Source organism: Protopterus annectens, chromosome 11.part0, assembly GCF_019279795.1.
Source record: "Protopterus annectens isolate FY-2018-M chromosome 11.part0, PAN1.0, whole genome shotgun sequence".
Lineage (NCBI taxonomy): Eukaryota > Metazoa > Chordata > Ceratodontiformes > Protopteridae > Protopterus > Protopterus annectens.
In genome coordinates, this window is record NC_056745.1 from 1,001,774,350 (window position 1) to 1,001,800,099 (window position 25,750).

Sequence of the window (25,750 nt, forward strand, 5' to 3'; positions counted from 1 at the left end):
CCTTGATACATTGCTGGCAGAGGATCCCATGCTTGTACATCCATTGACATTACGGCATGGCCTTATTTTGCTGTGGCAATGCCTCACAGCTGTACAGATTCACACAGGTTACCCAGACGAAGGGGCCATGGGTCAAGACACTACCCCTATTGCGGTGTGTAGTGACCTATTTATGTGTTTGCAGCCAGGGATAGTGTGTGCACACAGCTTAGTGTCGGACCCTACAAATTCCATGCTGCCCATTATCCCACCCCCCCATTATTCAAACCTCTTCCATACATTATGCATACATTCTCTGATACTGTCCCTAAGGGTATCACTCCATCACAGGTGTGTGTTAGTGTTGGCCCACAGTTCATGCAGTGGGACATGGTGGGCATGTTACTGTGGTTTGTCCACATGGCCTTGCATATGGCTTGTGCGGAGTGTGTTATGTTATTTGAGTGTCCATGACATAACATTGGCAGTACATGTGAGACACAGGACTTTGGCAGGGGCCTGTGGACCATTAGGTGTTGCTGCAGGCCAGATGTGGCAGGCCATTGCATTCTGTCAGCCCTACTGTCTCAGACCACCATATAGTATATTGCCCTGGCATGACAGGGTAGGTGTGATAGGTGTTCATGCCAATACTTTCTATCAGACTTGATCAGGTGGTGTGGATGTTGGCAGGGTGCTACCTACAGCTAGGGACACACCTCCGTGGGACACCTGCACTGCATGCGGCATTCTTCCACTATTGGTATATACAGGTGGGGTCATATTGTACCCATTCCCCACAGCACAGATATGACCATAGAGGTATCTGTGAGTGGTGTTTGCATGATCTGGGTGGATGTGTGCTATGGGCACTACTTGCATCTGACACACAGATATGCATGGGGCATTCCAGTTATGCTGGCATGTGCAAGTACCTCAGTTGTTTCCCGATACATCAACCCTACCTCCTTTGTATTCAGTAAGTGTTCGGGCAGACATCACCAGTATCCCCTACTACAGGACCAGTTAATTTGATGCATACCTGTATATACAGTTCCAAGGGTATCTCCATTTCACAGTGACGCAATATATATTGTATGTCTGGGGTACTTTCCCCTGTGTACTGCTTGTATATCTATCCCAACAGCCATGCCATGTCAGTCTTTCAGATGGTGACACATATTACCACCATACATTTACAATGGCTTACTGCTAGCAAGTGTTATACTGGTGGGAATTGTCTTTGGCACTGCAGTTGTGAGGGCTTGTCCCTATCATCAGCAGTAGTGGTCAATGGCCACCAGGTCTTACCTCAACATGCATACATACTGACCACTCTCACACAATATGAAACACACACCAGCCTAACACACACAGACCTGCATATTGTGCAAATGCTACAACCTATCCTGCTACCTTGGCCACCTCTGGGCATCTGTGCTCCACTGGTATTATACCTACACATACTTGCTACTACATTTCTACATAGGTTTGTGGGGGGGGGGCACACATGACTGTTACAATGTGTGTACATCAGATTTGAGGGGCACACCAGACCATTACTACATTTCTAAATAGCTTTGGGGGGGGCACACCTGACTGTTACTACATGTCTAGGCTGGGTTGGGGGGAGCACACCTAACTGTGAGCACATTCCTACACAGGATTGGGGGAGGGGGGCACATCTGACAGTTACTACGTGTCTATGTAGGATTGGGGGAGGGGGCACACTTGTCTGTTTCTACATTTCTACACAGTGGTTGGGAGAGGGCACACCTGACGGTTACTACATTTGTATGCTGGATTGGGGGAAGGGGCACACCTGACTGTTTCTACATGTCTACATAGGAGTGGGGGGGGCACACCTGACTGTTTCTACATTTCTACACAGGATTGGGGGGCACACTTGACTGTTACTACATTTGTACGCTGGATTAGGGGAAGGGGCACACCTGACTGTTTCTACATGTGTACATAGGAGTGGGGAGGGCCACACCTGACTGTTACTACATTTCTACATAGATTGTGGGGGGACACACCTGACTGTTTCTACATTTCTACACAGGATTGGGGGGGACACACCTGACTGTTTCTACATTTCTACACAGGATTGGGGGCACACCAGTCTGTTTCTACATATCTACATAGGATGGGGGCACACCTGACACTTGTACACATTTGCAATGACTGTACTGGTATGTCAGGTACTCCATTTCATTCTGTATTGTAACCTATCATGCTGACTAGAGGAATATCAGTGTACTACAGGTCTTATCTTTGGTTGACATACATATTAGTGTCTGACTTCCCACCCTTCAGAACTAACATCCTGCTGCCTAACTTGCTGTAGTCTATCTGTGTAGGCCTGGGGGGGTGGTTACCCATAGGCATCATTCAGAGGCCATAGCACAGCCTCTGTTTGTGTTTGTCTACACCTGTCCTGATGGCTGAGAGTGTTGTTGGGTATGTGAACCTCCCGGACTGGCATGTGTGAGTCATATGGACACACATGTCGCCTAGCACATTTTATGCAGTGGGTTTTGTCACCCTGTGTAGTACTGGCTACTATGGTGACTCATGGTGCCACTCTGGGTGTCTACTATCTGCTGGCATACCATTCAGCCACCTGATTCCCTTGCATGCTCACATCCATACCATAGATACAGGTAATGACACATTCTACTCCATTCGGATATTGGTAGGTTGATTGACTTACCTTGTGGGTGTGCCAGTACTGAGGATGATGTTCGAGGGCTGCCTATGTCGGATGCACATAGTACACTCTTTTATACATGGTTTAGCACAGGTAGTGTCATGTTTGGCATCCCTTTTACTGTATGTGAGATTCAGAGAGAGGTGTCATTCCCTGGGTCCCTACTGTGTTAGTGTATGCACTATGCGTTGCCTCTTTGCCAAGGCCAGGGCATACTGGGCATGCTGCCATCTGCCTACTGGGGCACGCTCGGGTTGTTCCTCCTTCAAGTCACTCTGTGACTGTGCAGGCCTAGGCATTGGTGGGTAGCTGTGTGGCCCTGCCCCATGCTATTCCTGCTGCAGCTGTTTCCGCAGGATCATATTGTGTAGCATGGCACATACCATAACAATTTGAGTACATGTAGCTGGTGAGTATTGCAAGGCTCCACCGGATGTGTCCAGGCACTGGAACCATGACTTGAGCATCCCAAACTCATTATGGTGTTCTTGTTCGGGTGTGTGTGCATTACTGATGGGTGTCATCAGCCATGGCTCCAGTGCATAACCAGCATCCCCCACTAGGTAGCCATAAGGGATGTACCCACTGGCAAATCTCTGGTACAGTTGCATTAGATGCCAGATGTGGGAAGTGTGATAGCTTCCAGGGTAGGCAGCACACACATTCATTATAATGCCCTGGGCATCACACACAACCTGGCAGTTGATGGAGGGGAAGCCCTTGTGGTTGATGTAGACCCTAGCCTGATCACCGGGTGGTGCTTTGATGTATATGTGCATGCACTCTATAGCACCCACTACCACAGGGTATTCTGCTATTTGGTGGAAGAGATGCATATTGCTGGCCAAACCTCACGGGTGTTGAAGAAATATACGTGCTCACCGGCATGTGCTGACATGGCATCCAGGAACTGGTGGAATACTCTGGATGCTGATGCCTGTGAGATCCCCATGATATCCCCAGTTGAGCTTTGGGAGGTACCTGTGGCTAGTATTCCTAGGCCAACACATACCTTGGTATCCACTGGGATGAGTTCTCCACTGTTAGTTCGGTGTGTCAGGCTTGGCCGGCACAGCTCAGCAATTTGCTGTAGGAAGTCCCTGTCCACCTTCACTTTCTCCAGCTCATGTAGCCCCTGGTAGGTTACCCTGGGTCTGTACACTCTTCCCCATCTCCTCACTGTGGGTTGGTCAACAGCATTCACATCCTCACCACCCTCAGCCTCTTCCCCATGTTGTATGATGCCTACTGCAGCCCCTATCATTTTGTTGTTTTGTTAGTTAACAGTTCCCTGCTTGTATACACCCGTGGTGCAGACTATGGGAAAAACCAAAGGGGAGGGTGTTTGCATAGCTTATAGTAGTGTTCTGGGCTGGGCTGGTCTGCTGCTTGTGTAATTGGCTGATTCTGATACATTTCAGCTGCCAGCTATGCTAGTTCTCCTAGATTACCTTCCTACTGCTGTTTTCCCTTCCCATTTACTACATGTTTAAGCCGGGGGGTGTGCTGCACAAACACAGTGTTCAAATGTGCACAGAGCTGCTATTTCCTGGTTTACTTTTTTTTTTCTTTAAAACCTGGTGCGCGGCACGCACACCCACTTAGGCAATGTAAAGAGAGCTAGGTAGCCTCAGAGATACCCCCTTGCCTAAGCTAGGATCAAACCTTAGCCACAGGACTCCAATCCACTTACACTATGCCTGACACCCCCCCCCCTATGATATCAGCTAACTCCTAGGCTTACACCAAGCTATTTCTGCTCCTACACTGTTGGGAGCTGACGAGCATGCAGGGGAAATCTGGGATTCACTATCATTCCCCTCATTTGCATAGGATTTCCTGCTAATGCATAGTTACATGTCTCACACTGAGCTGCCTCCCTTAGCGACCACTATTTACTTGCCTTGTTGTCTACTGCCTGCCATTGAGTATAATGTCAGAATAGTGATTTTAGTTAGAATGCTTACTGTAGGCTTATTTTCTTATTTTCCCTGGATCCCATTTGCGTGCCACTGCCCTAAGTTTAAATAGCTGAGATTGGCTATAAAAAATAAAAGTTGATTTTTTTTTTCCAAGTGCTTTCCATGCCAATGGAATAATACTTGGCCATTGACATGCTTTCTACATGATAGCCACCCTTTGTTTGGAGCTATAATGGCTCCATTTTGTAATTTCTGTTACTGGTGGAGTACATTTCTGCAGATTACACTAGTTCTGCATGGCCGGTTTGCAGTTTTCTGGATCGCAAATTCACCTCATTTGCATGGATTTCTCCTGCAAATGGGGTAATTTGCATACAGTGGCTGAGTCCATGCAGGACTAGTGCAGGAGCGCTCATGCACGCCCCTACAGGTTATTCCTGGATTGCACGGCAGACATATTGCTTGCTGGAGCTCCTGCACTAATCCTGCATGCCGTGCAAGGCTTGCAGGTTCCGTGGGCATATTTACAACAGTAAAAACAATTTTTTTAAAATATATCTCTGTTATCACTCTTTCTCTCGCTCTCTGCATATATATATATATATATATATATATATATATATATATATATATATATATATATATATATATATATATATATATATATATATATATATATATATACATATATATATATATATATATAAATATGTATATATATATATATATATATATATATATATATATATATATATATATATATACACACACACACACACACACACACACACACACACACACACACACACACACACACGCATATATACTTATATATAAATGTCATACCTGAAGCATCAGTAGTAGACTCCCTTTGGTTGTCATCGATCTCTGTACCAATATCCAACATGGCACTGGACAACTTTACTGAGCAGCCTGGATCCCTTATAGTCGACAAGAACTACTTTGTCTCAGTGAGAGGTGGTTCTCTATCAGGGTCACACTCAGTATCTCTCCACTACTGTGTTATAACACTTCCCTGTATTTACTATTCCTCCATGCAGGACTAGCTTAGTCCTGCACGGAGGCAGCCATTTAGGAGCAGGATGGCAGTGTGCCATGCATAGTAATGAGGTACACTTCCTGAGCTCCTAGGCTTACATGGAGCATGTAAGAGTACAGAGGGTGTGTCTGAGAGCAGATTTCTCAGAATATACATGCCCCAGCAATGAAGAACAGCAGAAAGCAGTATGAAATGAGTGAGACCGCTCATAGGTGACTGCATATCCCCACCAACAGTCACCCTTATGAACAAGAGCAACAGTATATATAAATAAAATGAAGAAACCCTTTATTTTTTTTTTAAATATGATTAAAGCTAACCGTAGGTGCGTGGGTGTGCCCATTGCTTAGCTACGGTTGATGCAGCTTAAATGGCTGAAGAGGATAACAAGGAAGATATATGCAAATGACGCAGCATAGCAATAGTGTAGTAGGCAAAGCATTTTCCTTACTACCAGACATTTCTGGTTCAAATCCCACTGCAACACATTCCATTTTCCATGGCAAAGCACATTATGAGTAATATTTATGTTGCATAACCAACTGAATAACATATTTTCATGAGCTGCAGTAAATGCACATGTGAGGTGTCAGTGTCATAATGAATAAGCACTAGTAAGCAGGTTTAAGCACAAATAAGCAATGGTAAGCATATTTAAGCAATAGTAAGTAGGCTTAAGCCCGTTTGTGTGGTGGTAAGCAATGCCTACACTGGCTAAGCAATGGTAAAGCTAACTCTCAGTAAGCAGATGTAATGGCAGGTTAGCAGTGCTTACCATCATGCAAACCCCATTTACAAATGCTCAAAACTGCCTTAATCACTCTGTATCCAGTGACCCTTGTTCTGTCCAATAACAAAATAAACAGCAAGGCAGGTCTCAAATCCAGGACCCTATACACTAGGGTCACAGTAGTTAACCACCAAGCCGTCACAGAAGTAAAAAAAGTGAGATATCAGCAAACAAGTCCTCACCATAGTAAAACAAAACTGAACCTGTGAAAGGAATCAGTATACAGTCATATGTTCCATAACTTCTACATAATATAAATATGTGAACTGGAGTACAGCAGTAAGCCCAGAAGTGAGGTGTAATTATAATAGAGTGTTGAAGTCCTCAATAAAGTACAAGGACCCCATAGAGTGTGCATACACATTAATCATGCACACCATGCATACATATAAGATGTAATGAACAATAACTCAATGTCAAAAAGGAAATATAATGCAAAGTCTAATGTAAGCAACCCTAAGCATTGCACAGGGCAGCTTAGGAATGGTAGGGCAGCTAACTCAATGTGCCCAGTGGTATACCACTTTAAACAATGCCATCCATAGTTAAACAGGTTTGCCCATAGCTTAACCTTTTCAAAACTGGCCAATCACGGAAGAGTGTGGGAAATTGGCACTACTTAAACCCAAGAGGCGGGAATACATCTCATAATTGGTTGTAGCTTCCCCTTGCAGGCACTATGGCAGTAAGGGGAGAAGGTGTGCACTTTCGGGTGTAATGCTGGTGCATCCTGGAGTCCAAGGTCATGGCAGGACTCCTTGTCAAAGACCATGATCAGAGACTGCTGCATATTTCTCTTATGTCCCTCACAGCTGCAATGGAGTGGGCCATGAACCAAAAGGCCCACATTAGTCCCTTGGTGAGGTTGCGATGCGAGGCAGGTCAGTATTACTCACACATTTACTGTCATAGGAAATAAAACTAAAAGTAGTAGAAAATTAATTGCCTGTATCAAACCTGTATTGTTCAAGGCAAGTACTGCATACACTAAAGAATATGGCAGGAAGAGTCTCATATTGTTTGTATGTCAATAAAATTATAATAGCCTAAAAAACAGGTCTAACTGCTGGCCTGCATGTGTATATTCTGGTATCATATGGTAATGTAGATTTGCAATCATGTAATAGTACTGTTGTTGTAAGCACTCTGTTACCCACACCATGCACCATAAATTGAATGTGTAGGAATGCCTGTATATGACAGGTGTAATCCCCAGAGGCCATTTAGTACAACTGAGAGACACATAGACAGTAAACAGGGAAAATGCAGACAACAGCAACTGAATAGCACATGCAACTGAAACATGAACTGTTGTTTTTTTAGCACACACAGCCATGGTTCAAATCATGCCAGTGGAAGTAGTCTGCATACAGAATCATACCCCACAAATGTACAGATATGTCCAGAATGTCCAGTAAAGTGGCTCATATCTGTTGCCTATCAACCTGTCCCCCTGGGAAATCAGTGGGATGATCCCAGACATATAGGCAGCAAACAGGAAATACAGCGGACTGACACAAATCTATGAGAACAAAGCTGGCAAACTAGCAACTCCCCAATACCTTATGTGAGTAAGAAGCCACATAAGTCCCATTTACACCCCAACTTGTCAAGCTGTGGTCAGAGTGTGTACAGTAACAGAGTGAGATGTATGTGCATAATAGAAATGTGGAATCTGGTACTGTGTGTGTGAACATTCAGGTAGTGCTAATAAACACTCCTCCCACAGGTCTCTCATTTTCCAACACTGTGCTCAGAAATACAAGAATGATATGCAGTTGCTCTGAGTAATGAGGTATTAGACATCACTGTTGCCCACACTGTCCTACAACATATAATTGTCTAGGAAATCTGTATAAGAGTGTTGTAATACAAGGTCAGAAAGCAAAAGCACAGGGGATTAATAAGAGAGAAAGCAGATAAGAAATATTCTGCAATATCTATATAGCAGACACAACTGTGATGGACAGTGTTTAGGTTGTAGCAGACACAGCCATGGTCTGAATCCTGGGAGTGGAATTAGGCTGCATGCAGAATCATACCCAACAACTGTACAGATGAGGCCAGAATGTCCAGTGTACATGCCCATATCTGCTGTCTGTCCCCCTGTCCCCCTGGTAAGTCTGTGGGAGGATCTCAGATGTTTAGCCAGCAAACAGGGAATACAAGTGATTGTCAAACATCTATGAGAATACACCTGTCACTGTAGCAACCCCCAAATCTGTTAGAAGAGTAATATTTCAAGTATGTCCTATCTATACTCCCATGTTCTCAAGCTGTGACCAGAATGTGTACATTAACAGAGTGAGATGTATGTGCATAATACTAATATGTAATCTGGAACTTTGTGTGACAACAGTCAGGTAGTGCTAACAAACATTGCTCCCACAGGTACGTTGGATATGAACACTGTGCTGAGGAATACAGACCATTATAACCTGTACTGCTACTGTTCACTCTGGTATTGAATGGAAATGTGAGTGTTGCAATTTCTCTGAATAATAAAGTATCACTGGTCACTGTCACCCACACTGTGCTACATAATATAACTGTGTAGGAAAGCATGTATATGTGTGTGTCAGGTCACTAAAGGTGGAAGAGGGCAATATTCTAGATTTGTCCTGACACACCAGCATGGGGTCAACACATGGCCAGAGTCTGTGCAGAAAGAGTTGGATAGCTATGTGCAAAATATCAACCCGAAATCCAGGAGTATGTGTAGAAGCAATTAGTTAGTGTTAACAAACAGTCCCTCCACAGGTATACCACCACGTAAGAGGTGTATACTGCAGGTAAAACCGGTTCATATGTAATGATGATGACAGCAATATCAGTGACCAAACTAAGGCTATAGGGTAGTGTAGTAAGACTTGTAAGGTACAGATAACAGCACTGACTAGAAAAGCAATGTGAACTACAGGAATATACTAGTTGTTAATTGTCATCTTTCTCTCCCCCACCATATCTCGAACAATAATCAACATACCCACCCCAACTGGTATGTAATGACTATGATAATGTGCAGTTGTTTGATAAATATATTAAAGGTTCCCATGCATGTGCTATATTGAATTATTCCAACATTGGTGGCCTAGTGCCATCAATGTAACTGCATGTTGTTCTTATTACCACTGTGGTCCCATATATGCATGTGTTCTGGTTGCCATACAACTCTTCCGTATCTGGTGACTGGGTTAATGGAAATATCTATGCATGCTGTTATACCTAACCCTGGAATGTGTTGACTATTACTAACCCACATATGATGATGAAATCCAAACACTATAGCACACTTGGGAAGGCCGATCCCAGTGGACCCACCTGTCCCACCTCAGCTGGCCATGGCACCGGGCACCAGCATGTCTGGGGACCAAACCGGGACCACCCTGTCCATTGTTCCTGCAGCACCTTTAGGTGGAACCACCTCAGGGGATGGGGCTTGCCCCCCCTGGGAGTGGGCGTTGGACAGGCACGTGTCACCCATCGCCAGGTCGGAGCCATGGTGTGTAGAGAGATTACCAGCAGTTTGGTGATCTTCTACACCAGCTCGAGGGCCACATGTCATGATTAGAGAGTCAGCCTGGCTCAGCGACTCAGCCCCCAGCACAGCCATCTTTGGGGCTGTGAAGGTGCAGTGGTGATTGCTCTTAGGTGGGGATCTCAGTCCCACTGTTAGCACTAGGGGGCTTGTGGGTTTCCGATATCCCAACACCCCTCCTCATCAAGGTGTTTACTCCCCACATGTGTCATATACTGCCCCTGTATGTCTCTTGTTTGTCTTGTCTGTCAGCCTACCCAACCTACCTCCCCAAATATACCTACTACCCCTCCCAAACATCCCAATTTCACCTGAAAAAAGAAAAAAAGTCAATCAGTTCCCACAAAAAAATCTTGCCTCATACATAGCTGTCCATTTTGCACATGTCCATTGGACACGTGTAATCTGGTTTAATTGGCATCACAATGTATTATTGTTATCTTCACCCACTCCCAGGGTTTGAGTGTCCAAGTCTACCTCCAAATTTAGTATATATGCACAGCTGTTGCTGTAGAAGAAACGGGCAGCTTTGGAATTTCCCTACACCCTTCCACACCATCCCTGGCTATTTTCCCTACTGTCTTTCCCTCTTTGTGCCTCTTATTTCACCACTTTCCTATCAACCCCTTTTTCTATCTTTTAAAGAAATTAGCATGAGGGCAAGCGGGAGTAAGCACTTTTACGTAGCAGTAAGTGGGTTTAAGCCTGTGTGCATGGGGGTAATCAATGCCTTCACAGGATAAGCAATTCAGAAGCTAACAGAGTATAAGAAACTGTAACTGGAAGTTAGCAGTGTTTACATCCACGCAAACCTGCGTAAACCCACTTACAACTGCTTTAAAGTGCCTTAATCACTCTGTATCCAATGGCCCATGTTGTGCCCAGCAACAAAATAAACAGCCTCTGCAAGTCTTGAATCCAGGACCCTGCATACCATAGCCAAAGTGATTTACCACTAAGCCATATCAGATATATATATAACCCTGATGTTTTCAAATGCATATTATCCAGCCCAGTAATTCAACAGTACAGAGAATATATTCCAACATTTATATGTATGTGTGTGTGTAAATATGTTAATATCTAAACAGATACAACATATCTATACATGTATATAAATATATATATATATATATATATATATATATATATATATATATATATATATATATATATATATAAAAATATATATGAACATATGTACATGCAAATGCCTATAAAAATGTATGTCTACATCTACATGTCTAAATATATAAGGCAGGTTATATATATATATATGTCAGCAGATATATATATATATATATATATATATATATATATATATATATATATATATGTATAGACATACATCAGTAGATAACAATGGGGAAATAAAAATATATATGTCCACATGCAACGTTAATGGGGTTGAGAGGGCCCAGACAATATATGTCTTGAACGAACAGGTATAAACCCTAACAGCTAAACATGTCCCCCCTGCAATACACTGCCAAGTGTTGCAGATCCCATAACCAGGACCAGACATGGCATGGGCTTCCCTAGGATACATATACCCAGACACATATATGCAGATACAGATATACATATATATGTATACATATATATGGATATATATGTAACTACATATACACACGCAGTGATATGTACATTACATTACATATGCAGTACTTGCACACAATATGGAAAAACCACTCTTCCTACAGTTACCACCTTACCAACTGGAGACTGTATGAGCCACCCATACAAATGATATTCATTGCCTGCAACATATACCTACAGAGATATCAAATGCTATAACACCGCATGCAGGTGTGCATACATGGGAAAGCTTTATTTGTGTACTATAATAGTTGAATATGCCATTTCATATAGCTGTTTAGACACGGACATCCATATAAACTGAGTAATGCAACTGTGAAACAGGTATAGTGATACAGTAGTCCAGAAATGTTAACAAATTTTGCTGTCAGGGCCAAGGCCATCAAGTAGTACAATAGTAAAGACAGACTGGGCCACAGGATACCAAACAATCAACAGTAAGTAATGCAGGTGTATAGTTCAGCAGCCTCAAACTACACTCTGTAGACAATCCCTAGGGGGTAAAGTACTCAGCTGACACACTGGGATGCAAGTGTTACATAACAAGGCACAACTGACACCATGACAAGCACACTGACAAACAGTAGAAAGTCAAACCAACACCACAAACTGATAGAAAAACAAAAATGCAGGACAAAAGCACTGTAAACATCCAGGAATGTTCAGCTATTCAGCTCTTTAATAGGGACAAGAACAAAACACAATGCCACACTGGAAAGTAAAGTAAAGCACTTTTCGTCTGGTGCAATGACCAGACTTCTTCAGACAAGTACCAGCAGGCACAAAAACAATTTACACACACACACACATATATGTGTATATATCTATCTCTCTCTCTCTCTCTCTATATATATATATATATATATATATATATATATATATATATGTGTGTGTATACAGGAACACACTTCCTTTCACCTCCTAATTAATCAATTATCCAATACAAAAAACAATTAACCATGTAACTGAATTTCAAACTTGTAAAACTAAGTTAAAATCCATGCCTTAAGAACAGCTAGTTCATTACTGGTGCTAAAATCAACAACCGCATCTGCTGCCATGATATGGCAACTACCCATTGAAAAATAGGAAAAATAGAACATCAAACCTAACATAATATATGCTTTAAAAACAGAAATCAAAGAATTAACAATTATCACGGACCTAAAGTGAGTTTTTAAATACTTGGGATTCAAAACTCATATTATTCAAACCCACAACTTTTATAAAGGTATATATAAATTGTGCAACTGTACATAGTAAGTCAACCATAGTTGATAAACTGACACCAATATCTACAATTGTAAAGTTGACAATACTCAAATACCACAACTCAGAACAGATTGCATGAAGACAACACTAGAAAAAATGTATATTATCTGTTTAGACGTTTCAGTTTCAATAGGCATTGAATGGAGCATCTGTCATTAATAGCAGGAAAATGGCAAGCATCCAAGCAAATCTGCCCCATCAATTCTCTTTTTTCTAATTGTAAAGATCTCGGGCCTCCCCTTATATCTACAGCTACATGATCTATCACTCTGAAGTTAAAGTTATGTGTGGGCTTCATTTTAATGTGGCAGCTAATGCATTTTCGACCTTGCCTTTCCTGATACAATAAAGGTGCTCATACACTCACTCCAGCAGTCTACGATCCGTTCTTCCAACGTAAAATGCGGACCACAGATTACATTGGGTGAGGTATACTACTTAACTTGTGTTACACTTGTACTTGCCTGACAAGGTCTTATAGTTGTTTTCCCTAATGTTGAATGAATATCCTATATTCATATGCTTACAGAAGTTGCAAGATTCACATTTGCTCATCCCAGGATACTTAATAACCTTATGTTGTTTCATTTCTATAAAGTTTTTCAAATTCATGCCTCTCTTAAATGTAAAGGAGGGAAATGGACCTAACAAAGTGCGTAATTCTAAGTTGTTACTAAACAGGTTCCAGTTTTTCTTTATAATTGAAATGATATGGGCACATTCAGGACTAAATGGTAAAACAAATGACACCAGTGACCTATTAACATGTTGCTGTGATAACCCCATACATTTACTGTTGTAACAGGGTTTGTTGCACCATATGTCCTATGAGGGATTTGAAGTCAGTAACTCTCACGGCTGTCACCATCTACAGACTGCAATCCTCACACTGCCTTCTGCATTTCACAGATAGGTGCTCAGTGGGTAACACCTGAAACAAAGGCATCACACACTGGCCAGTCTGCAGATTGCCCTAGAGATGGGTGTTCCCTCATTAACATAGCACTGACATGGCAGGTATGTAAACATCTAGGACAGCCATATCTACACACACCCTGTTAAACCAACATTACTCCAAATGCAGTACAGCTGCACTTACAGTCTGTAGTCAGGTCAGGCACATCCACCTCCTGTGTGTTGGCCTGTCTCCACAGTGTATGTTGTTAGAGGGTACACCCCAATCCATCTGAGATGCTGTTTGCCAAACAACAGATTGAGTTCCTGCTCACAGTGAATGAAAGGCCCAACAGCAACATGATGTTCCTAGATATTGGTGTGTGTTTCCATGCAATTGGCTATGTGAATGTTACCTCAGCTGTTCCACATGCAATCAGCTAGAGGAGGGCTGCAATTCATGCAGAGACCATCAGCTGATCCTGAGCATCACTTAAAATACACATGCTGCTGCCTAAGCAAAGCAACTGTAAGTATCCACATACACCAGAGAGGGAGTAAGAGAGGTAGACAGAGGCACAGAAAAGCCAGGGAGGCATGGGAGAGTAAAACTATGTTTGTGTCACACACCTACCAGTATAGGGTATCAAACCACTGGTGACTATGCAATGCTACCACATGTCCATGCAATTACTGGATGCACCACATAGGTTACATGGTGGGGAGTCCTCAGAATGTATATGTGATGGTGAGTGACATCTGCAACATGGATATGGCAGCTATGTGGTAGGTGTATTACCCATGCCTGCCCGCATGAACAGGTGTCAGTGTCAACACAGCCACACTCTCATAGGGATGCACACACATTGCCACACTTGGCAGGGCCAGGAATACAACTCATCACTAGTGGGATTGCCACAACACATACTGTGCAGGTATCACATGCACCACAGGGGTCATACGGAGGTTATATGTGTAAAGGGTATGTTGAGGTGTCTGACATCAGGCAGCATGATTCAGTATGCCAATGGGGATTGTAGTGAGTGTGAATGTGGTCATATGCATCATACACCACCCACACAGATATGGGTGCCAGTACTGACATGCATGTCTGCACTGCTTCATGGGTGTGTTGTGGCTGACGATGCCAGATGGCTGTACAAGGCTAGGTGATGGGTATATCCTGGCATCAGGCCACATGACAATGGTCTGCATTGTGGCTCAGGGTTGTAGTGTCTGGAGTTGCCCACACAGGTAGGTATTGTATTCACCACCCAGTCACCTGGGTGACTATTGCATGTGGCCAACACTGTGCAATGCTTGCCATGTATGTGTTCCTTAGTCCATGATATGGACTGTGTCTGGGATGTGCACACTTCCCACATGCATGTACAGTGACATATGGAACTGTACCTGGGGTGTCTGGCCTATGTTGTGTACACAGATCATTATCATTAGATGTGCCAGTCCTGGCCTCATGTGATGGGAACTGTTCATGGACAGCAGTTTGGCCCTGCACCTACATTTATAGCATGATACTGGTATTCCTTGGTGTCAGTGGCATCTGTCCAGACAGGGCTTGTGTTTCAGTCATGTTATGTTCTTTGTGGGTCATATTTGATGGTACCATGGGTGTTGCAGGTGTCCAGTGGGGAGCATGAGGGAGGTGCACTGTCGACATGTACATGCCTATTGGACTGATGGACAGGGTGGCATGCCCTCTGTAGCCCACTGCAATCACACAGTGATTACTGTCAGGGCGCAATATGCAGGGTACTACCAACATAGTGGCTGTTGCCTAGGCAAGTGTGTGTGTGTGTGTGTGTGTGTGTGTGTGTGTGTGTGTGTGTGTGTGTGTGTGTGTGTGTGTGTGTGTGTGTGTATGAGACATTGGTTGAGTTTGTACCCTGGGTAATACAAGGCTTGTGAACGTTGTTCAGCTGGCATTGATGTCACATTCAGGGGTATGTATTTGCACTCCAGCCTCTTGGCTATTTCACATCTGTTATCCCTGTACATTTGACATTGTGATATATACTTGGCCCACCATATAAGAAGTTTGCAAAGTCCTCTCCACATTGAGTCCAACTGTTATACACTCACAACCACTGCCCCACAGGATACGAATGACAAATACAGACACATACACCTGTCATGTCTGGGATTAGAACTCCTAACTAAATAGTATATTACACTATAGTACTACACTGTTATAGGATGTGCCACAGAAATTACTAGGATTATTTTTACACAAACGTGTATTTCACAGTGAATGACATCAGCAGGATTGCATAAGTAGGGCATTTGAATTGTAGTGAATGTGACTAGCCTAAAATGCATTGCTCCCTACACAAACATAGAAACACACAAAAAACATGCACCAGTACCATGTGTGGGGATAGAACCCCTAATAGAGTTCCATATCACACTACAGCATGATGCTGTTATAGGACACACCTCAGAGATTACTTGAGTTCTCCTTCCCCAAAGGTGTTTTTCACAGTGAATGACATCAGCAGGATTGCCAAAGTAGGGCATTTGAATTGTAGTGAGTGTGACTAGCCTAAAAGGTATTGCTCCCTACACAAACATAGTAACACACACAAAACATCCACCAGAGCCATGTGTGGGGATAGAACCCTTAACAAAGTTCAGTATCACACTACAGCATGAGGCTGTTATAGGATGCACCAGAGAGATTACTGAAGCTCTCTTTCCCCAAAGGTGTAAGTCACAGTGAATGACATCAGCAGGATTGCCAAAGTAGGACATTTGAATTGTAGTGAGCGTGACTAGCCTAAAATGCATTGCTCCCTACACAAACATATCAACACACACAAAACATTCACCAGTGCCATGTGTGGGGATAGAACCCCTACTAAAAATCTATACCACTCTACAGCATGATGCTGTTATAGGACGCACCACTGAGATTATTCGAGTTCTTCTTCTCCAAAGGTGTATTTCACAGTGAATGACATCAGCAGGATTGCCAAAGTAGGGCATTTGAATTGTACTGAGTGTGACTAGCCCAAAAGGCATTGTTTTTGACACACACACACACACACACACACACACACACACACACACACACAGACACACACAAACACACACACAAAATTGCCACATCTGGGATTAGAACTTCTACCTAACTATTCTATCACACTACAGCAGTACGCAGTTATAGGACATGCTAAGGAGATTACTGGGCTACAACCTTCCCAGAGGTGTATTTCTAGGTGGATGACATCAGCAGTCTTGCCAAAGTAGAGCATTTGGATTGTAGGGAATGTGACTACCCTAAAAGGCGTTGTTCTCTACACAGATAGACTCACCCACAAACACTTGCCAAGTCTGGGACTAGAGCTCCTACCTACCTAGTTTATTACACTACAACAGTATGCAGTTATAGGACATGCTAAGGAGTATACTGGACTACAGACTTCCCAGAGGTGTCTTTCTAGGTGGATGACATCAGCAGCCTTGCCAAAGTAGAACATTTGAATTGTAGGCAGTGTGACTACCCAGAAAACCATTTCTGTCTACACAGACAGAGTCAAACAGACATACACACAAACACTTGCCACGTCTAGAATTGGATCTCCTACCTAAATAGTTTATCACACTACAGCAGTACGCAGTTATGGGACGCACCACAGAGATTACTAGGCTACAAATCTCCCAAAGGTGCATTTCACAGTGGATGACCTCATCAGGCTTGTCATAGTAGGGCTATGGGGAGGGCAGTTTGTATGCATGGGCCATAACCCTTTCATCTAGAGGCTAAGACAACACATATGGGCACATACAGGGTCATATTCCACAGGTATGTGTATACAGCTGTTAGATGACTACTTCCTTGTACAGTCATGTTGCACAACTAGCACATGCACCACATAGTCTGTAATGCTGACAGATACCGGTGGCTAGTATCTACAATGAGTGACATCTGAACCTCACATGGTTGTGGCCCTTTGACTGTGTGCTGGGTGGGACAGGCCTGGATGGTTCCTTGTCACATTTATTCTCTTCCACACATCTATGTACATCTACCTTTGGCTTATTATAGTGTGTTGTTTTTAGATATATGTCTGTATTCCTGTCCACTGTGTGTGCAAAGCATGTGTGGTGCATACTGAGGAGTGTCTGCACTAACATCTTCAAATGCCAGATATGTCTGGTCCACTGGTGTTTGCAGACATGGCCTTCATGTGTTTAAGTGTGTGAGCATGCACAGTATGACCTTTCAATATGTTGTTGACGGACATTGCCTTCATTTCTCTAAGTGTGTGAGCAAGCCCAGTATGCCCGTCTGTAGTGAATGTGTGGATCAAGTCCAGTAGTCTGTACTGCCGTGCTGACCTATGTGTTGTACTGTTTCTGCAGGGTATCTGTCGATCATATGGCATTGACTGTTACTACATTCTACATTGGATAGGAGGCAAACCTGACTATTTCTACATTTTTACACAGGATCGGGGGGGGGGGCACACCTGACTATTTCAACATTTCTACACTGGATTTGGGGGGGCATACTTGACAGTTACTACATTTCTACATAGGATGCGGGCACACCTTACTATTTCTACATTTCTACACAAGATTGGGGGGCACACCTGACTGTTACTACATGTCTATGTAGGATGGGAGGGCACACCTGACATTTGTACACATTTGCTATGACTGTATTGGTATGTCAGGTACTCCATTTCATTCTGTAGTCTTACCTATCATGCTGACTAGAGGCATACCAGTGTACTAGAGATCTTAGCTTTTATTTACCTACATATTAGTTTCTGACTTCCTACCCTTCAGAACTGACATCCCACTGCCTGACCTGCTGTAGTCTGTCTATGTAGGCCTGGGGGGGGAGGTTACCCATAGGCCTCATTCAGAGGCCATAGCACAGCCTTTATTTGTGCTTGTCTACACCTGTCCTGCTGGCCGTGACTGTTGTTGGGTATGTGAACACCCCTGACTGGCATGTGTGAGTCACTTACCTTGTGGGTGTCCCAGTGTTAAGGGTGGTGCTGCAGGGCTGCCTATGTTGGATGCACATAGTACACTCCCTACACATGGGTGAGCACAGGTAGTGTAATGTTTGACATCCCTTTTACTGTATGTGAGAGTCAGAGAGAGGTGTTATTCCCTGTGTCCCTCCTGGGTCAGTGTATGTGCTATGCGTTGTCTCTTTGCCAAGGCCAGGGCATATGGGACATGCTTCTTTCTGTCTACTGGGGCAGGCTCAGGTTGTTCCTCCTCCAAGTCACTTTGTGCCTGTGGAGGCCTTGGCAATGGTGGGGGGCTGTGTGGCCCTGCCCTGTGCCCAGTAATGACTCCTTCAGCAATCCGTATGGTGTTACATGAATTGGTAACATATCTAAATACAATTGTACATTCTTTTTTGTAAGACCAGTTGCTCCTACTACTATTGGAACTGTGTGGGTATCTTTCTTCCACATGGCTCTCGTTTCTGCCTGCAGATCAAGGTATTTTATGACTTTGTGTCTCACTGTACGCAAGACACTGTAGTCACTAGGTGTTGTGATTTCAATGATCAATGCTACTTTTGTCTTCTTTTCTTGGACCACTATATCCGGTTTTCTAGCATCTATCTTTTGGGCTGTTGGTATTGGGTGATCCCATGTGATATAAACTTCATCATTTTCTATGATTCTCTGTGGCTCATGTTTCCAGTGTTTTTCAGCCACTTTGATACAATAATGTTTGCACAATCTACAGTGTAACAATCTCACCACATTATTATGCCTTTCAGTATACAGTCCCTCTGCCAGTAGAGTTGCAACCAGTGATAAGGGATGTGACTGTTTCCAATTTGGTTCCACAAAAGCTACATATGTCTGTTTCTCCCACATGTTCAATAGACTTAGTAAACCAATGTGTACGTAGCCCACTATCTTGGGCTGCCAATATTAACCTTTCATTTCTTGATGTAAATTCACCTTTCATTAACCATTCCAGTGTTTGTTCTTGACCAATATGAGGCTCTTCCAGAAGTTTTCTATACTTGAAACTATATTTATGTTTTTTCCACATTTCTTGCTTTCTCACCTGGTCCTTCACCTTATATTCTTTCTTTTGTTTTTTAGCACATTCAGTTGCTGCCTGGTTTTTATCACTTCTGGTTTGAGTTCCATTCCTGCTTGATGTTGATATGCTTCTGCTAAATTAAGCAGAGATGTCATCTTAGATTTGTTCTCCTCATGTTTCAAAACTTTCACATTTGGATCTTGTGAGGTCAGTAAATATGTGTGGAGTCCCATGATTGCAGATCTATACATGTAATCAATTTCAAGGAGGCCCATCTCTCATTCAGAACGGGGAATATATAATCTTGGTATACACTGATTTTTATAAATCATTTGGTGAGCATGAAGCATCCTTCTTGTTTTAATATTAAATCTAACCAACACTTTTTGGGGTCAGTCAATCACACCAAAACTATAAGTTAGGACAGGAAGAGCAAATTGACTTATAGCTTCGATCTTGTTCCTAGGTGTCAATGCTGTTTTCAGGATTAATTTAAGTCTTCTAAAGTACTCCTTACTAAGCTTCATTTGCATTTATTCATGTTTTATTGCTGATCCTTCATCAATTCCCAAGTATTTATACACCCCCTCTTGCTCAAGTTCTTTTATATCACATTCTTGTCCCAAACTGATGTTTTCTTGGTGCTGCAAATTTCCTTTTTTAAAGGTTGCTTTTGCACATTTATCAAGGCCAAATGATATTCCAATATCATCTGAAAAAGTTTGACAACCTGCAGCTGTGCTTTTAGTTTCTCATCTGATGAGCTATACAATTCTAAATCATTGACAAAGAGAAGATGTGAAGTCATTAGACTTTATTGTTTTCTAGAAGCCAAATTATATATATGGCCTAAGCTGTTAAGTAAACAGCTTAATGGGTTAATGGCAAGGCAGAATAGCAAGGGTGAGAGAGAGTCACCCTGGAATATCCCCCTTTGAATTTTTATCCTGGGTCTATATTAGATCACTAAATGCTTAAAAAAGTGAATGGTGATTAATTGACCCTATGTAAGCAAAAGCTTACATTGTCGAAATGTCAGAACAGTGATTTTTTTTCCCTTGGAAAAAAAATCACTGTTCGAACAAAAAAATAAAAAGAAGAAAACACTTTAAACATTACATTGAGTGGGGGGCTTTGCACCCCACACCCACCTACTTCAATATATCAACTCCAAGACTGCACTACAGTGCCAAAAACAGCAAAAAAAAAGAAGTGGACAAGCAAATTATTTCCCAGGGAAAGAATTTGCTTAAAAGCCGCTTCTATATTTTGCTGTTTCAGTCTTTTAAGTTTGACCAAGATGCATTCAAAAGAAAGTGTCTACAGTCTGCTAATAGGGAACCTTTATCCCTGGGATAATAATCTGTCCGTTATCATGGCTTAATTGCAAAGTGGTCTGCCACTGTTTCACGGTTACTGTAATGTAGTCAATCAGTGTAGGGTGTATCTTATACATTTTTAAGCACTCTTTTATCCATGAATGTGGGATACTATCGAATGCTTTTTTGTAGTCAATCCATGCCATTCTTAGATTCTTCCCCTTCTTACAATTCTCCACTATAACTTTGTTTAACAACAAATGGCCCTGTGTTCCATATGACTTTCTTTTATTGCCTTTTTGTTCTACTGCCATAATTGAGTTTTCTTCTAAATGTCTATAAACTCTGTAGGCATCAATTCCCATGTATATTTTGTACATCGTCAGAAGATACGTTATTGGTCTATAATTTTTAGGGTAACTTGCAGGTTCACTCTTAAGTAAGAGCATTGTTTTTCCTGTTGTTAACCAGTGCAATGTATGTCCGGGGTGCACATATAAATAGTTCTTACTCATGGCTAAATCCTCGTGCAACAAAGTTAATACTTTAAGCCAAAAGTTAGGTACTGCATCTGGGCCTGGGGTTTTCCAGTAAGAGGCTTTTTTCAACTTTATTTCAATCTCTCTGGCTGTTATTTCATTCCATTTCATATCCTGTACCTTTAAACTTCTTATTCTTTCCTTTACTTCTTCTAATCATTTAGCATCTTTGTTATGTTCCACAGGATCTTCATAGATACTTCTTCAAAATGTATCTACTTCCTCTTTTTTGGTGGTCTATCAATTCCTTTTATCTTATTTCCCAATTCTCTATAAAACTTGTTTGGGTCATCAGAAAATTGTTTATTTTGTGCTTTTCCCTTATATTTATCTTTGTATCTTCTAAGTCTTTCCACCTGTTTTGAATTTTTTAGTTTATCTCCAATAGTGCATAACAGATCTTGGTCTGTTCTAATACTGCAAATTGCTTTTATCACATCTATCTTTCTTAATATTTTTGTTGATCTGTTCCCTCTTCTATAATCTTCTAACAATTATACTTCTCACCTTAACTGCTTTATAGTTTTCTCTAGTCAATATTTCCGTGATGGTATTCGCTTTCACCCCCTCTTTTCCATCACTACCCTATGTTCCTGTGGTAGAACTTTATCAGTTATTAATTTAGCAGCACAGTAATATAGTCTGCTTACTTCTGTTATATTGTATGGGTCTCTATAGACAGTCCTAATTACTGTGTTCATTTGTTTTATCAAGCTTCTGACTTTTGGGGTTTTATTAACCTTCTGCAGCCTATTTCTCTCATTGATCTCGATATATCTAGCTTTATCTATTAAATCAAGCAACTCTTATCTTAACTCCTATTCTTCCATACTGAAGGCACATCCCTTGTTTTCCATTTCCTGTGGGCATTCTAAAAAAAGTTCTATAGCACCTTCCTGTGGCACATTGTCTTCAATTTCATCCTGTGTCATCTGTTGTTCTGTCATATGGGAACTCACTGGCCTATCTCTCATCAACATTGACTGCGTCGGATTTTCCACAGTTTCCTGTTCTTTTCCTTGCTATCTAGCTTCAAGTTAATGTTTATACTGGTTTCCTGTGGAAGGCTCCAAAATATCTTGATATGGCCCTGACCAGTTACTTCCTGTTCCACTGGTTTCCTCTTAATTTGGATATCCATTGCTCTATCCTGTTGGGGTGCTTTCTGCATTTGATTTTCTACACTGAATCCTTCTCTTTGCAGTTGTTCCATTACCTCCATTTCTATTTCTTTGATTTCTCCATTACTCGTCTCTTTTTCTTATTTTCCTCTTAGTCTTCTTATTTTTGTATTGTGTAGTTTTCCATATCTGGATTCCTTTGCCTATATTTTTCTTCAAATATCTTTGGTGCTGCTCTTTTTGTATTAGTTAGTTTAGCTTTCTCCTTTGCATAAATATTATACCATATTAGATCTCTTTTCCTTTCCCCTCTCCATATTTCTTCTTCACATGTCTCCTGATCTTGTTTTTCCTTATTCTGAGGACTCACTCCATCCTGCTGTAATGTAATCTGTTTTAGACCTTCTACATTAAATCCTTCACTTTGCAGGCACTCCATAACTTCAACTTCTATTTCTTTAACTTTTGCTTTACTAATCATCTTTTCTATATTGAATCTTTGTGCTTTTAGTCTTTTTGTTGTGACATTTTCCATATCTGAATGCCTTTGCCTGTGTTTTTTTCGAATATCATTGAGACTGCCTTCTTCATATTAGTTAACTTGGCTTTCTCCTTTGCATAAATATTGCACCATATCAAATCTCTCTTTCTTTCCCATGTCCATATTTCTTTTTCACATTTTTCAAATATCTCTAGGTTTTGTTGTTTATATTTTCTCACTTCTTCAGAGGCTTCTTTTTCCAAAGAGATCAAAGTTGCTTGATCTATATACTGTTTTTCGAAAATCTGTTGTATTAACGAAAGCAATTTTTATTTCAAGCGTGTAACAGTTTTTCCTTTGGAAGTATTTTTATGTCATCTAATTTCTCTCTTAATCATTTTGTATATCTTGCGTCTGGAAATTCTGGGTTTTTTGTATAATAGTGACAATACATAATTTCTTTCTAATCCTCAATAGTCCACTCTGTCTTCTTTATGGCTCTTCTTTGGCCAATCAATTTTTGTTGTTTTTGTGGACTGCTACTTCCTTCTACAACAGGGGGGCCAACCTGACCAGTTTGTATTGCCAATGTATGTTATGTCATGGACTCCCAAATAATTTTTTTTTTTTTTTCCCAAGATGTGATGTATCTTTATATTCTATTTAGAACTCAACTATCTTCCTTTTTTTGCATTAACAATGTTCATATGTCTGTTATGTACTTGGAGCTTTTCTCCCCGGGCCTCCGCTGAAAATGGACATGTATCCAGTCGGACTCTCCCGGTTAACAAATGTAAAATAAAATAAAATAAAATAAAATAACAACATAACACAGTCCACAGAACCCATAGGCAAGTCTATGTGGACAAACCACAGTAACGTGTCCACCATGTCCTACTGCATGAACTGTGGACCAATACCAATACACTGCTGTGTTTAGGTGATAACTATAGGGAAAGTATCAGAGAATGTTTGCATAATGTATGGAGGAGGATAGAATAATAGAGGGGGTGGGTGGGAGCATGGGCAACATGGAATGTGCGAAGTATGAAACATAGCCATGTGCACATACTATTCCTGGCTGAAAACACAAGAATGGGTGGCTACAAACCTGCTCATAAACCACAATAGAGGTAATGTCCTGACTTATGACCCCTGCCTCTGGGTAACCTGTGTGAATCTGTACAACTGTGAGGTCTTGTCACAGCAAGATAAGGCCATACTGTCACATCGATGGATGCACAAGTATGGGATCCTCTGCCACCACTGTACCAAGGTGCTGAACCAGTTACACAGACCCAGCAGCAAGGGTCTGCAGCTCCCCCTCCAGAATGGCATTAGTTTGCAGGAATATGTAGGTGTTTGATCACAATACTGGACACAGCTGCATTCACTCTGTGTTCTCCAGGACATCACTGTGAGCAAAAATGTCTACCTGACAGTACTTGATGACATAAAACATCACAGTGTATAATAGTACACATGTCTGAATATCTCTGCTAACACCAGGACCATGTAGCAAAAGCAGCACAGACAGAATTACCTACAGTACCCACTATCCCTTGCCCAGTATGACCCCATATTGTCAACTGATCTACAGATATCCTGCAGAAACAGTTTGCTAGATGTAGGTGTAGAACACTATATTCTGCACTGGAGTACACTCTACCTGGAATGGATCTACACATGCAATACAGAAGGGCATACTGGGCATGCTCCCACACTTAGATAAATGAAGGCAATGTTAGACAACAAAATACGGAAAGGTCATACTGGGCATGCTCACACAAAGAAATGAAGCCCATGTCCTGCAACAACAGTGGACTATACATATCTGACAGTTGCAGATGTTAGTGCATACACTCCTCAGTATGCACCAGTCATGCTTTGCACACACATTGGATAGGAATACACACATATATCCAAGGACAACACACTATAATTTGCCACAAGTACACATACATAGATGTGTGGAAGAGAGTGACAGTGACAAAGAGCCTTCCATCATGAGACCTGTCCCACCCAGCACACAGCCAAATGGCTACAACCACATGATGTGTAAGTGTTACTTACCATAGACATTTGACTCTTGAATCCCTCAGAATTATAGACTCTGTGGTGCTAGTGCTAACTGTGCAACATGACTGTACAAGGCAGTAGTCATCTAGCAGCTGTATAGACGTACCTGTAGAATATAAACCTGTGTGTGCTTGAGTGTGGTTTGTCTACCACTAGATGAATGAGTTATGGTCCATGCCCACACACTGGCCAACTCATTGCCCTACTATGGCAAACCTGCTGATGTCAGTCACTTTGAAATACACCTTTTGGGAAAGAATAGCCCAGTGATCTCTGTGGTGCATCCTATAACTGTGTAATGCTGTAGTGTGATAAGCAAGTTAGGTAGGAGTTCTAATTCCAGATGTGGTAACTGTGTGTTTATCTGTGTATGAATCAATGTTTTTTTAGGCT